The sequence below is a fragment of the Puma concolor genome, chromosome D3 (genome assembly GCF_028749965.1).
Source record: "Puma concolor isolate L17-30 chromosome D3, mPumCon1.1.hap2, whole genome shotgun sequence".
NCBI lineage: Eukaryota > Metazoa > Chordata > Mammalia > Carnivora > Felidae > Puma > Puma concolor.
Genome location: NC_141678.1, coordinates 86,543,929 through 86,557,530, shown reverse-complemented (window position 1 = coordinate 86,557,530; position 13,602 = coordinate 86,543,929). Strand labels below are relative to the sequence as shown.

The 13,602-nt window shown below is 36.4% G+C and overlaps 1 protein-coding gene across 1 annotated transcript in view; it reads right to left on the bottom strand.

The window, feature by feature from the left end:
* The window catches only part of DOK6 (docking protein 6), a 374,774-nt gene that overhangs the window by 238,567 nt on the left and 122,605 nt on the right, over nucleotides 1-13,602 (bottom strand). The window lies entirely within an intron of this gene.

The window sequence follows — 13,602 nt, the reverse complement described above, 5'->3', positions numbered from 1 at the left end:
ATGTACAAAATGAAATCTTCATTATTGCATTGGGTTGAACAGTGGCCCCTAAAAGGTATTTCCAAGTCCTAAGCCCTAGGTCCTTTGAATGATCCTTGTTCGTTTCCGGAAAGAGCTCTTTGCAGAAGTAATTGAATTAGAGATTTTGGAGGAGATCATCTTGGATTCGGTGTGGGCCCTAAATCCAATGAAGTGTTCTTACACGAGAAGAGCGGAGGGGGCTTGGAAGCAAGGGCAAAGTGGCGACAGCCATGGGAAGGTGACTGATGTGATGCTGCCACAGGCAAAGAACACTTGGAGCCACCAGAGGCTGGAGAAGGCAAGCGAAGCCGCCCCCAGAGGTTTTGTTAGAGCGCAGCCTTGCTGACACCTTGCTATCTGACTTCTAGCAGCCAGGACCATGAGACGATAAATTTCTGTGACTTTCACTACCAAATTTGTGGCAGTTTGGTAGACCAGCCCTAGGAAATGAATACAACTGCACACAATTATTTGATGATAGCTACCCTTGTTTGTTATAAAGTGAGTAGTCTTAAAGATAAAAATGACTCAAAAAAAAATCACAAAACATTTTGTATATACTCCAATTTCTCTAATAACAAAATAGTTTATGTTTTTTCACATTTTTATTTATTTAGAGAGACAGAGAGAGTGGGGGAGGAACAGACAGAGAGGGAGAGAGAGAATCCCAACATGGGGCTCGATCCCACAAACCACGAGATCATGACCTGAGCCAAAATCGAGTTGGACACTTCACAGACTGAGCCTGATAGTTTCTTAAAAAGCAAGGATACTAGGTCAAGATCTCACGGTTCATGGGTTCGGGCCCTGTGTAAGGCTCAGTGCTGACAGGTCAGAGCCTGGAGCCTGCTTCCGATTCTGTGTCTCCCTCTCTCTCTGCTCTTCCCCCACTGGTGCTCTGTCTGTCGAAAATAAATAAATGTTTAAAAAAATTAACAAAGCAAGGATAACTCTGCTTATCACGACCCATCTAAAAGCATTAAATATGTGTTTTTTTTTCTTTTTTTATCGGTGCTTAATCAAATGATCATGCAGATCCATGACGTGGCTCCCCCAGAGGTCAAGCAGATGGGAAGCAGAGGACCATTCACACAAGTCCTCTTTGCCACTGAGGTCTGCCAGTGTCGGGGTCCTGGGGCAAATGCAGTGATACGGTAATAAAACATGAAAAACCATTATTTTCCAGAAAAATCATTTATTGATTTCTGAGGAGGGACCACCACTGAGGCTGACCTGATACGGAGCTGGTGAGATCCTCAACTTTCAGGTTGTTATTGTTCCCTTTAAACTAGGGTATCAGTGAGTAGGCGTGGAGAAAATCATGCCAAAAGAGACAATTGAAAGGTCCAGATGAAAAGTTCTGACAGCTCCAGAGATTTTTGGCGTCTTCTGTGCTTGATTATAGTCTCTATGTAGCCAATAATAACTTAACTTTACTGGTTTGAACACATTATCAGGGAACAGAAAAGCATCACCATAGGGAGCCTACCATCAGCCTGAAAAATCAGTACAAATAGCGTTGAAAAGACTGTTGGTGGGACTCACTCTCTTCCTGATAGCAGAGTTAGGAGGAATCTCCTATCTGACCTTTTCAAACAAATCAAACATCTCTTTGCAGAAACTTCCTCTGTGGTCTCTAATCATAGATTTGTCGGTAATTGTCACAAAGATCTGAAAATTCACTAATATCTGAGCAAGAGGTTATATGAATTGTGCATTTTGGAACTCTGCTCTTGTTGGTGTTTTTGGAACCAAAACATAGGAAAAGGTACCTGTTGATCAAAGAAGTTCAATGTTAGCTGTGTACATCTGACAGCTAGGAAGAGTTACCACGAATTGACCAAGACTGCGGACCTTCCGTTACGTAGCAGCAGATGGAAAGTAGTACATTATGAAGGTCCAGCACTGGTGGCATGAAAAACAACTGACAACAGCCCTGGAGGCCCTTGCTGTAAAAAAGCTGCTGCAGTTGTTCAAAGACACAAAGCCGTGTTTACGCACAAAATCTGCAGGGGCACGTCAGGCACTCTTTACGAGCGTCACAAGCTGGGATCCTCCTGAAAACAAGACTGGAAAAGTGCAAGAGAACCTGCCTGCAGGTTAAGACCCTGGATGAATAGTTGAAATTATGGCTGCCTGGATATCCCATCAAATCTGGTTCTCAGGCAAGATAATACGGATGTCAAAAGCAGTGCGATGCATCCTTATAGCCTGTCCTAAGTGGTTTTGGAATCCATATATACATACGTAGCATAGCAAAAATTTTTTTAAAAAGGACAAATTATAATCACAGGTGACAAAATTATCTGACAGTTCACAAGGAAGTTAAATGGTAAATCTGTCCCACTCATAAGCAAAGATGTGGAAGTTCTGCCAGATAAGATTAAGAGTCGAGTTACTTTACATTGTGTGTACAGACCTACACTTTCATATCTACTATCAACAACAAAACAAGTATGTGGGTTTTTCTAGTCCATCTGTATTATTTATAAAACTTGAACAGGTATCAGGTGATAAAATAGGGTAAGTAAACTCAAAAGACCCAAATTATACCAATTACATTATACCCCCATAATACAACATAACTAAAATTTATAATAAATGGATGATGAAATATTCCACACTTATAAAAGTAAATAACATATTTCTAAGAACATCTGAGTTAAAAGGAAACTATCAGTTAAGTTACAAAATACATTTTAATGAAAATGGGACAGTACACATTAAGATTTGAGACACTAAAAAAGAAATACATGAAAAACATGGGCTGAAAAATACTTTTCATGAATAAAAAAGGTTGAAAACAAAGAATTCAGGCATTCAGTTTAAGAAGTTAAAAAGAGAAAGAGCATTTCAATAAATAAAGAAATAAAAAAAATAATGGCAGAAATCACTGAGATGAAGAAAAAAATGACAAGTTTCCCAAAAGCAAAAATAACAAGTTTCCATATGGAAAGATTAATAAAAGGGATTTGTGACAAGTTAGATGAAAGAAAAAAGAAAGAAGGTGGAGATAAGTACAGCATTGAAAAGGGAAAAACTGAACAAACAAAACATCTAAATATTAATAAGCTTGCAAACAAATGAATACTAATTTGAAAACCTAGATGAAAAAATATATATTTAGAAAAATACTAAATGTCAAAAGGTGGCAGCAAAAAAATTAGAAAACTTAAACAAAACAATACATTCATCTCCTAACAGTTCATTTCTAGACTATTTCATAATTGAGTTTTACTAAACTTGCAAGATATGATTAATCAATATCTTCTGCAAGATATTCTAGAAAAAAAAAAAGCAAACATGTTTTAGCTTTCTGAGCCTGGTCTAATATTGATCCTAAAATAAGATATGAAAAATTAAAAAAAGTTATTTTACTTATTAATGAAAAAAAATCCCAACATGCAAGTAAGGTTTATTTCAGGAGTAAAGGTATAATTCACATCAGAATGTACCCAAATGAATTTCTCAAAATTACAGATTATGTGAGAAAAATCACATAATTATCTCAGCAGATAAAAAAATCAAACCACTGATAAAGTTCAACACATTTTATGAGAAAGTAACTCATACTCTATCAAGAATAGAAAGGAATTTTCTTTGTTTAAAAGGTTAAAGATGAAAAAATACTTCATGCACAAGCATTAGACGCATTCCATTTATTAGTAGAAACTTGGCAGGTATGCTTCTATCGCTGCTTTAAGGTAAATATGTCCTGGAGAATAAGGAAAGAAGAAAAAAAAAAGAAAGAAAAAGACTAGGAAAGAAATAAATGAAACTATCAATATTTGCAGGCAATGATCACTGACATACAGATGCTAACAGAGTCAATGGAAAAACTATTAGAGACAACAAAAGCTTTCAGCAATATTGTCAATTACAGTAAACACAAAAAAACAATGGAATTTCTCTACACTAGTTATTATTAATCAGAAAATAAAATAAAATACAACAAAATACAATACAATACAATATAATACAATACAATACAATAATACCTTCACAATAACAAAAAAAAAAAAAACCCTGTGAACTATCTAGGAATTTTTTTTTTGAGAAAAATTTAAACCTTGAAGAGAAGCTGAGTAAAAAGAGGGCATTATATACATGTTCTTAGACAACTGCTAAAGCAACTTCAAGAAATGAGAACCAAATGTGTTGTGGAAGAAATAGCCTACCAAATGTCCCAGCAAAGCGTGATAGCACGGTAACTTTTTAAAACAAGAGGCATGTTAGGGCTACAAGAACAAATGAGTAGACAGCACAGAATAGAGAAATCGGAGAAAACTGTGTGTGTTGTGTGTAATGTATGTCACCATAGTAACTATAAAGATAAAAAAAAGTTTAATAAATGGGAGAGTGAAAACTGACCCCTGAATATTTTTAAAAAATGAAATTCCTAATTCCATATACAAATCTGAACACCAGATAGATGAAAGGCAAAAATATAAAAAGCAAAACTATAATGTTAACTGAATAAAATGTAGGATAATATCTTTCACGATGTGTGGGGTGGGTTAGTATTTCTTAAGGAACGACTGAAGCCGAACTCGCGAAAAATTTGAAAACATCCAAATTTGCAAATTTCTGTTTAATGCAAGACTCCACAAAGTTATAGACAGATGACAGAGGTGAGAAATTATTTACCGTGTCTAACCCTGAAGTAATCTAATATTTAGAAGAGACAAAGAAACCTTACAAAACAGCAAGAAAAATGCAGGAACTCTGGTAGGAAAGTGGACAAATGATATGATTGGGGAATTCCTGGAAGAACAAACATCGAAAGCAAACAGGCGTAGGGAGAATTTTTCAAATTAATTGGGAATAGAAAAACACATGGTAAAACACAACTTCATATCGATGTACACGCATCAGATTCAGAGAAGTCGGTAAATAATGGAAAGTGTCCATGGGAATGCAAGAGTACAGAACCCTCACACACCCAGTAGATGTGAAGAATGGAGAGGCATTCTGGAAAGTCACAGGTAGTACATATTTAAGTATTCATATATCCTTAACACAATGATCTCATTCTTTTTATGTGTCTCAGAAAGTTTCTCATGTTGGGTCATAAAAACACAGTACAAAAATCTTAATCATGGTATTGTTTGGGATAATGAGAAGTTCTAGCAACCTAGTTTCTGTTACTAGGAGAATGGAAAAGTAAAATATAACGGGTGGAAACTATAGGGTATCACGTAACAGAAGCAAGTGGCAAAATGGACACACAGAAATGCAAATGGATCTTAAAAGCCACAACGCAGCATGAATAAAAATAAGAAACACAGTAAGTTAGAATAGAATAGTACTTAAGTGAATTAACAATGTAGTACATGTTCAAGAAATCAACAGTATACATTTGTAAGAATCCCACAGTTTCCCATCAAACTTATTATAATTATAATGATTATCTTTAGAGGAGGGGAGATAAATGGGGTTAAGGATGGGAATAAAACAGATTGATCAAATATTGCAGAAAAGGATGATGATAGCAGCCATCAAGTAATACAATGAACTCAATCTGCAGCTGAGTCTTATTATACCCGAAAGAGAAAGAGGAAGGAGGGAGGGAAGAAAATCCACTTCCCTCAAAAAGAAGTCAACTGAATGATGATGTGTGAAATTCTAGCAAGTCAACCGCTATTAACAATTATATGCCTATTACAATTTACCCGGGCTCTGATTTGTCTTCAGCCTGGCTGTCTATGGCTTGGTATATGATACCACTTAACATAACTAATGGGCACAATTATGTTCCTCTAGTAAAGGACACAGAGTGGAAAAGAGTATTGGTATGATCATTAATATATATCCGTAACAAAGAATACAAAAAAGCTGAAGGAGACTATGGTTATTTTTCTAAGCTTATGAGACCAGTTCTAGGTGTGCCCTATTAGTTAACTACCAATCATGTTTAGCTAAGGTTTACCTATACACCTATAGCATCTAGACATGATATCCAGCATTATTTACTCTTTTTTATTTAAAATAAAAAATATATATAGTTTCAAGTACTGAAGAACTCAATTAACAATGACTGAAATCTTGCGGATGCAAACTGTGGCCTATGGGCCAAATCTGGTCTACCGTGTATTTTTGTAAGTAAAGTCTTATCAGAACACAGCCACAGCCACTTGTTTATATATTGTCTCTGGCAGTTGGATATACTCTAAGTGCAGAGTTGAAGAATGGCAACAGAGATCTTAGAATCTGTAAAGTTTAAAATTTTTACCATCTGGCCCTTTACAAATAAAGGTTTGCTAGACACTGATTTGAACAAACAGTTCAAACTTTTCACATAAGAACTCTGAAGTAGGCAGTTATTGGTGTTGGTCCAGTGGTTTGATGATATTAGAAGAAGCATCTCAGGGCCAAATATTTGTCCTACCCTTCTCTGTTCTCTTATGCTCATTTCCTCATGGGTGCAAAATGGTGGCTGCATTTCCAGCCATCATGTTTTCAATTTAGGAGAAAGGAATAAGGGACATCGCTGGCCATAGCAGAAAATAAAATCTCTTCTGTACCTCTTAGCAGGCTTAAGTTTATATTTCATTAGCCAGAAAGGGACCTTTCTAACCACAGGAAGTATGAAAAAGTGACCATCCAGTTTTCTCCATCTCTATGGTGGAGATGGGAAAGGAAGAAGTGAGTTACAAATGGGTGTTGAATTAGTTAAACCCCACACGTCATCATGTTTCATTTCAAATACAATGTCTTTAATGTTTATACCTCCTACACATTACGAGGGAACAATAGCTCTCTCACTTTGCCAACCAAAAAATTCTTTCCCAAATTAAAAATACAATGAAAATTTACATGATACACTGAAGTTAGATCACAACACAGCTACTCCAGGTGTACCTGACCTATCACTGGAACTTGTTAAAAGCAGTGTTTTCTCCAGCTGGTCACAGAGAAGTCTGAGAGTTAAAGCTTCAAAGAATTCGTTGTGCCACTGCTGTGTTGGGGAGGGAAAGAACCACATGTCAAGGATTTCAGGTAGTCTCTAGCACTGAGAGTGGTCCCTTCTTGACCAGCCAACAGGGTAACGGGGCATCAGTCATGCAGCTGAAAGAAACTAAAATCACCAACCATATTAGGCACTTGGAAGCAGACTTTTCTCTAGAACCACAAGACAACTCGGTCCAACTGACTTCAGTGCCCATGAAACCCTCAACAGAAACACCAGCCATGCTACACCTGTGCCCTACAGAACTGGGGGCTCATAAATAGGTGTTTTTTCAACCCCTGAATTTGTGGTAACTTGTTACGCAACAATAGAAAATGAAAACTGTGCTGTAATTATTGTTAGTGATTGTACTGCAACCTTTGGGGATAATGATGAGTCCAACTATATTGGTTTTTGCAAAATGGAACTGGAATAAAAGATATAAAGGTTGACTTTTTCGACCACTATCAGAGTTGGCTGTACCAGCTGTAAGCCTAGGAGAATATCATGGCCGCCCCGAGCTTAGGGGGACAGCTTCCACTACCCCCAGACAAACCTTTTACAAAAAGATAGAAAGAATCTGGAAATTTCCAGGTATGGCAAATCATGTTAAAATGTAATCTAGTACACTGGACATGTAAATCTGATTAACTTGATTAAAACAGATTCTGGAAAAGGAGAAGTAGGAGAAAATAGATGCATTTGTGAGCAAACATCATCTCTCTCATTCTCTCTGTCTGAGAACAAAAACAAATAAACAAAAAAACAACAAAACAAGGAAGCAAAAAATAGAATTTCCCTGGACACTGGTTAGCAAGAATTCAACCATTTCTTCAGGAGGTCAAGTTATGTGTGACAATGATTGTGAGTAGAGCAAATGCAACTGTTCTCATCAAGACAAGCAATTTCACCAAATTTCAAAACGCACCGTTCCCTAAATGAAGAACCTGTTCTCTAATCAATAAAATCAGTTTAGTGACTGCTACTGATTCGTAATCTTGGGTTGTTAGTGGACTCTTCAAATTCTGACTTTGTTTTTTGTACAAGTGTTACATGGAAAAAGGCTTTAATATTTCTAAATATTATGTGCATTAAACTAAATACAAAACATCATTGCTACTTATAAAAGTTTCTAGGTAGACATTTATAGTGAGGTACAATATATTAATTCAAGAATGAATCCTCACTGAAATATTTTTCAACTTGTAAGCTATAAATGAATATGCATTCATTACTTGTGGTATAATATGTGATTTTCCATGAATGGCAGAAAAACAATTTGCCTTCAGTGACCATTACGCATTAAGCGTGTCTCCTGTTACATCTGTCAGATATTGCACAATTAACCAGACTCTGGGTAAAAAAAGAGATGTTTCAAAACCAAAAATGCATTGATGATATTCCGAAATAATAAAGAGAATTGGATCTAATCCATTAAATAAATGTAAAAATGCTTCAGAAATGATAGAGATAATGTCATCACAGAGTTGTGTTATTGAATATTCTTCCTCAAATTACTATCTGATTTACCACATAAAATGACTGGTTTGAAGTTACAAGTTACGTTATCAGGCAAATTAGTCTCAAAATTTTTCTAAAGTTGGTATGAATTATTTCCCTGGTTTCAAAGATACAAAATCTGAGGCAGAAATGACTGGCACAATCATAGTTATTTTACAAGTTACATACTGTCTTACATGAAATTATCATCTCACTTTGTGAGCTATGGTATGACTTGCATTTTACACATAGTAGAGTGAGGGAAAGATATTATTTAAGTCATCTTATGTGTGTTTTTTTTTTTTTTTTTTAGATGTAGTACCATTGTGGATGACTGCCTCACACACAAATGGATAGTTTTAAAAAGTCAAATAAAGACAGTAATTTTGCTAACATAAATCATATTTCTGTATACTCTAAGTCAAGTCCAGATCAGTCTTATGGATATTTTCTGAGTCTGATTCCTTCTCAGTGAACCGATATCTGTTGTGGAGTAACGAGTTATAAACAAAAACCCTGATTACTGAGTGATCGAGTTTCCATGGCATCCTTCAACTGCCCAAAGTGATACTTAATGGAGATATCTTAGATGTTGTAAAATTTTAATTGAACTTGATTCAATATAACAAAGATTAAGTTTAACTCTGAGAGTTCCCTATTAGTATTCTGAGATCACAACTTTGCTGATGCCCTCCACGTGAAGCTCTTACCACCTGGTCTCTCTTGCTAATTTTAGAGCTGTCCATTCACGACCCACCCATCTCTGTCAGAGACATAAATTACACAGGGGGTGCATCATGTCTTGGGCATTTCCACCCTTCTTTTCCTCCTACATAAAATGCAACGTTTCATCCATTTCTTTAAGTCATCTTTCAGTGACTAACATGTGATCAGACAATATGAATAAACCAATAAATAAATGATCAGGGGTTCATGTGTGACTGTGTCAAGAATCAATGTGTATGTTAATAGCTTAGTCAAAAAAATTGAGACTTCTTCAAGATAAGAGATTACAGATGGATGAATGAATGAATGGATGAATGAACAACTGGGTAAGATGCCCTAACGCGATCAAATGATTACCACTGTGGGAACTTCCAACAGACTTTTCAAGAGACACCAAGCCTTTAACACATTTCACGTCACACCAAGTACTGTGCTCATCCAAGTATAGCTACTGGAATCAAAATGAAAATGTTCCACATAACACACTATACACACGTGCTGTTGACACATTTACCTGTAGTTTGGCTCCTCTGTTTAAGGGTACACTGTATCTCCAGGTAGGATGCCTTCAACTTTTCCCCAAGTTTCTCAGATGTTTGCTTTACATAAAGATAAATAATGACAACTCCAACCAAGAGTAAAGCAGATAGAACAAAATGATGTTTCCAATGTCAGGTTGTAGGGGATTCAGAAATAAGATTCGTCCCAATACAGGCATTGATTTTCTGGAATCACGTAGTCCTCATCACTGGAAATTCACATAGTTCTATCTTCATTCATTCTTGTCAGGGATTTTATTTATACTTTCCTCCCTACAGACAGCACTCATATTTATTTTATTAAAATTTCTATGAACTGTTTCTTTTTCATCTGCTTAGAAAATTAAGGAAAATTTATTAGCTGATTCTATGTAAATTGCTTTAGTTCAGTTTTCATTGAGGATAAATTTGTTTTGAATATCTGTTATGACAATTATATACAGCTACATTTCCAATCCTAATGCATTTTTAATAACTTCCTTCAGCAGCCAGTGATTTGAATTTCAAATTTCTTTCTACCAAGAAGTAAAAAAAAGTATATACCATTTCATAGCAGTTTCCTATAAAAATTGATTTATGCAGCAAGATCTCTCTCACAGTAAACATATCAAAAGTCTAAATGGGACCATTAATACTCATAAGCTTTATAATATGTATGTTCCAGATAGAGTATAGGACAAAGTTAAAGTTGGGGAAGAAGTAATTCTGTCCTTAGCTATTTTTCATAAAGCCCCTCACTAAGGTTGGAAATATATCACTCATTTGATTACTTTGATTTAGTGCTATTGAGCACTGTAGCAGATTTTGGGGCCTATCAAAATAACTGACCAAGCACAAGTTTAAAGTATTTAATAATTAACAAATAGAACAATTGGGGAATCCATATTAGTCTACTTTAAACTATCTTGAAAATGAAGATTTTGTTTTACAATTCTGGAGATCTAATATTTGAATTGACCATTAATTACTCAAAGGAAAACAAAGATTTTTAACGTGTCAGCCTTTTACATAAAGAGATCTCCCTTTATTTAACCAGACCATGAGAGGGAACTGAGAAGTTCACAGCTCTCCAAAAAAAGGATTCATAATTCTTCTCAGGGAAAAAACCATGGGAAGGGATGGTTCAGTTTTTGATTTTGCAGAAACAAAAGTATAGGTCAGGATAAAAATATCATGAATGTGTATTTGTAACTGCTCATTTGCCTTGATGGCTAGTTGTTCGGGGCTTGGACAAATTAACACCGTCTAACCTCCGGGGTGGTGTTTTCAGGAACAGCAGGATGGTAGTTTTCACAGTTTTCTTGTCGGGAAAATAAACAATTCTTTCTTTAGAATTATTAAAACTTTCAGTTGGGAAGTTCCAGTTAAACAGTCTTGATAATCACTATAAAGGACTTAAATACTCTTCAGGGTTTTAACATTTCTTTTACTAGTATTTCCTCATTCAAGTGCCACTTTACATAATTTTCTATCATTTTTTGAATTAGTCGTTTTTTTTTTTCCATCAAGTGTCAACTTTTTTGATTTGTTAACTCTTGATGAACTTAGATTTGAAATCCCTGTAAAATACCCTGAATGTCACAAGACTGGTACCCAAGTCCACGTCTTTTAGAGGAAAGAGTTTCGTTTCACACTGATCAAGCTTTCACAGACACACATTAGTACACACCCACCTTAACATCACCATCCGGTAGCTCTCCTGGGCATTTTCAATGTAATCTGCCTGCAGTTCTAACTGTTTAAGGAAAAATATCGATCTGAATGTGCCGTAGAGACACCTAATCTAACAGGCCAAGAAGGCCTTCTCTTCACCACTGAAAACTGCTCCTGTGCACAGGGTTCCTGTCTCTGTCACAGCATGACCACTCATCTGTCGCCCAGTCTGGAAAAGGCAGCAACTTGTACTCCTCTCCCGTTTCTCCTGTAGCCAGTCAGTGAAGGCTTGTGATTTTTACTCAAAGTCTGCTCTTCTAGCCTTCCCCATCTTCGCGAATTTCACCATCCTCTTGTCTGTTGCTCAAACCCAAACTCAGGAATCTTCACGAGTCCTAACCTTTCACGAAGACCCAACATGGAATCCCAAAGTACATCTTGTCAGTGTCCACACATCATATCCAGAATGCACCCTTCCATCTCCAGCTCCAACAGTGACACCTGTACCCGAGTCACCATCACATCTAGCCTAGACTGAAAGGGCTAACACCAGAGCGCCTGGGTGGCTCGGTCGTTTAAGGGTCCGACTTCAGTTTGGGAGTTTGCGCCCCAAATTGGGCTCTCTGCTGTAGCACACGGTCTGCTTCAGAGCCTCCCTCTCCCTCTGCCCCTTCTCCACTCTCTCTAAAATAAATAAACATTAAAAACTGGCTAACATTTACTAAAACTTACTATATGCCAAGTAACTAGTTGTATACTTAGCTATAAAATTTAATTTGTTAATAATATCTTATTATACTTAATCTCATTTTATGCCTATAGTACCACTTTTTTCCATACAATAACCCTTCTTTGGGTTATAATTGGTTATACTATTATAATCTGAATCTAAAAGAGGAGACAAATTAAGTGCGTAAACAGTTTATGCAATTTCCCACAACTGTTGAATATGCAAGCTAGATTCTAGAGTGTACAATCTTACCCAGTGCGTAATGTGGTTAAGTGGTTTTTATTCCAGCTTGATTATTGAGATATAATTGGCATATCACATTGTATACGTTTAAGGTATACAATGTGGTCCTTTGATACATGTGTACATTGTGAAATGATTACCAAAATAAGGCTAGTCAGCATCTCCCTCCCCCCCAGGGTAAGATGAATAAGTTCTGGAAATTTAATGTGCAGCATGGTGATAACAGTTAACGATACTGTATTATATACTTGAAAGTTGATAAAAGAGCAGATCTTAATGTTCTCGTCACACACACACACACACACACACACACACGCACACACACACACACACACACGTGATTAAGATTCTTGATCTTTCTCAACAATTTATTTTCCAGGGTGATCTTTCTCCTTCTTGAGGATTCTGCCTGAGTCTTGAGTGCATGGACTCTGGGTTCGCTGGCTGAAGAGCATCCCGCATTGACCAGTGGGCAGGGGTTCTGACCAGGAATCCAGAGTATAGAGTATGCTAAGCCTTTCAAAATTTTACTCAAAAACTAAAGGTCACAGACTCACGTTTCACAACTTTGCAGTTTTTCACAAAGTCAGGTTTAAAAATATTGCCACGATCACAATCCTAATACAAAATACCAGTGTAACTTTAGACTCCAGATAATTTTTCACGTAGAAAGAATATGCACACTATCTTTGATACTCTATCTCCAGTAGTCTTCAAAAAAGGCATGTAAAGAACACGTACACATGAGAAAACCAAACTCCCGTGAGCTAGGAAGTGGTTGGGCAGGAACGTGAGCTTGGATTCTCTGACAGTAAATCTATACTAATATTTAGAATACCTCATAGAGAGTTAAAGAAATTCAAATGTTACGTTCTCTGATACAGTTTCAAATAGAGTAGACATTGCTGCTAGTTACTCGTGTAACAGAGTTGGTTAGTCCATTAGTGTAGAATAATCTATTTTTAAAAGGACTTTATCGTTTAGAGAATTTTTAAGTTCACAGCAATACTGAACTCAGGTACAGAGATTTCCCTATTCCCTCCCCCTTTAATAACACCCCACCCCAAAGTGGTACATTTGTTACAAGTGATGAATTTACTTCGACGCAACGTAATCACTCCAGGTCCATACTTTACAGGAAGATTCATCCTCAGCATTGTACATTGAGTTTGGACAAATTTCTGATGACATACATCCTGCATTATGGTATCATAGAGGACAGTTTCTGTGCTAGGTCTATT